Below are 2,969 nucleotides of genomic sequence, written 5' to 3' on the forward strand. Positions count from 1 at the left end.
ACCTGGGAGGCATAGGAATTATAAACCTACCTATAAAAGCAATAAGAACTCTGTGCCTCAGATCAAGACATGGGTCATTGTATCTGATGAGTGATGGTGACGATGATGATTATTATAACATTTTTGTCATGGTTGGTGTCTGCTGTCGTCGTGGGTTGCCAGTGAAGGTGGTGGGCGGTGATGGCGGTGGTTGTGGCTGGTGGTGGCCGTTGGCGAGGGTGGTGACATGGCGTGCCTGACGATGATGGTGGTGGTTAGAAGACAAATGTTGTGGATTGTTTGATGATGCCAAATCGAGTGTCGGCATATTAATGTTTATTAATATTATTGATTACTAATGTGAATTCCAGTCATTGAATTCCGGTTGCATTCCTTTTTGTCCATTCCGGCTACTAATCAGGAATGACATCATTCCTGAGGAATATTTGTCCCCTGGAATGTCATTTTGGCTGGTGTTTCTGCCAAATTTGATTCCTCTGGATTCCGCTGGATTCCACAGGAATGACCGGAATCCAGCAGGAATCAGTGGGGCATGATAAAGACCTCATTCCAAGGTGCTATTTCTTTTCTCTTCTCATAACCACATGTTCTGACAGGTTGAAAGGAGGATGTCATGTGGGAGGCCAAACAGGTGGTGATGGAGGTGTCACCTTATTTGAAATTTAACCACTACAAGACAGCCTTCAAATGGTCCAAAGGTGTACTGAACTATCACTCAGCAAAAGCTATCTTGGACAAGGGTGAAGCCCTCATGGATGCAAATATCGCACCCTTCCTCCAACAGACTCAAATTCATATAAATAAGGTAACTGCCTACACCTCCCTGTGTATAAGTCCATAGTCTTCATGATAGGAATCATTCCAGTTACCATGCCTTTTCATTAGAGAATTTTCATGAGGTACCTGGGTAATATCATTGTGATGTTCATTAGTTATCTGGCCAATATCATTGTGATTTTAATTAGATACCTGGGCTACATTATTGAAAATTTCATTAGCTACTTGGCCAATATCATTGCAATTTTCATTAGTTATGCCTGGTGCTTTCAATGGATATTTCATTCTTTGTCCCAGGATATTTTATTGCAAAAATTAAATTAAATTATAAATTAATAGAAATGATGGATGGGATGTCAGGTATTGTTTGTAGGGTCCACTGAGTACACCCAGTAAAGAAAGTATCATTGGTGATAACCAAAAGGTTCAAGAAATCAAGATAAGAATGATGATACATGTCAAGGTCCATCTGATGTGATGTTGGGGAGGGTGGTGACATGATCCATGTCCCAAAATGGTCAAAATAAAAAGTTGTAGCTCTGCACTGTAGCTTTCAGAATCTATTTGAATTATGTTCTAAAGTGCTTCTGCTGTGAAGATATGAGGTAAAGGGTTTTTCTCACTGCTGGCTTTTTTCAACCTTTTTGCATTTTTACCCATGAAAACAACACCAAACAACATGATTTCAACACATCTGGAAAGCTAAGAGAAGAGGCTACAATTATTGTATTGTGGGAAAATTCAACCAAAAAGGAAAGTACACACCCTCAAATGGAAATTGACACTGACAGGCTACAAAAGATTGCAGACAGACTACAAAAGTCAGCTGTGGACTAGAAAGTTTAGTGATAAACCACAAAAGACTACAAAAACTTGGGCTAAGACTACAAAAGTTGGACATAAACTACAAAAGACTACAAAAGTCAGACTTCAACTACAAAGTTTATATTGATAGACTACAAAAGGCTTACAAATGTTGGCCAGGCCATAGAGAATCTAAGTGTATTCTACTACATTGAGTGTTAAAGAGAGGGGGGAGGGAGTGGTGGAGAGTGATGGAGGGGGGGGCATGATGGAGAGGAGAGTGATGGAGGGGGTATGGAGTGGTAGGGAGAGTGTGTGGTGGAGAGAGGGTGGTGGAGAGAGGGTGGTGGAGAGAGGGTGGTGGAGAGAGGGTGGTGGAGAGAGGGTGGTGGAGAGAGGGTGGTGGAGAGAGAGTGGTGGAGAGAGATGGACAGGAGGGAGTGTGATGGAGGGGGAGGGAGTGCATGATCCTATTGCTCAGCATTTGACACGTAATTATAGGTAGCACAATGAAATCAATTGCATATTGAAAAATCAGTACACTGTCTCTAACATAGGCCTTGCCTTTGAGTGAAATTTGGTGGATATTCTAATTTTGTGGTAAGGTGGTCATTATGTTTACAGTGGAGCTGGCACCATGTCTGAACCAGCTGATGGCCAGCTGGACCTGGGAAATTCCCTGCCCCTTTGACATTTATACCATGTCTCTATCCCAAATCGATATTCCCCCCTGTGCTCCCCCCGAGTGATGAAAGTGTCAGGCGTGTTCACGACATACATTTTCCAGTCACTGACTTCTATGTCCTGCCCACAGCATCCTATAGCTATTGACCCACCTCTCTTGGGCAATGCGAATGACAAGGAACCAGCAACAAAGGGACATTTTGTGATGTGTGTTCTGCTCATCATACCACAGCGACACTGGAAGAGGGCTTTTAGGAAGATCAAGGGTTTCGGAAGGAGGCTCTTCGCTGCCTTATCTTAATGGACCTTACTTTCGCTAAATTGTTTCCTTAAATACCAATGTAGAATCAGTTGTTGGCTTAGAGTCTTTTCAGAGAATCAGTATTGGTATGCATCTTATAGAATTCTTACAGTGGTGCCTGTGGGCTCAACGACGCCAGGGAGCATTTAGTACAGCATGCATTTTGGATGAAGAACGCAAGGATGAACCGCCCATTGATTTCGGCTGCATTTTCAAGGCAATGACATTCAGCATGTTAAATACAAATCTGGACATTTTTTCAGCTGCATTTTCAGGTACTTGAAGTACTAAATTTCAGACATTGGAGCATTCCATGGGGGCTGTCTGGCCCCTGTCAAAACTACATCCAAAATTTCGGACATTGGTGCAGTCTACAGGGATCATTATATCTGGATGGAAGTAA

Source organism: Laccaria bicolor, genomic scaffold, assembly GCF_000143565.1.
Source record: "Laccaria bicolor S238N-H82 LACBIscaffold_37 genomic scaffold, whole genome shotgun sequence".
Taxonomy (NCBI): domain Eukaryota; kingdom Fungi; phylum Basidiomycota; class Agaricomycetes; order Agaricales; family Hydnangiaceae; genus Laccaria; species Laccaria bicolor.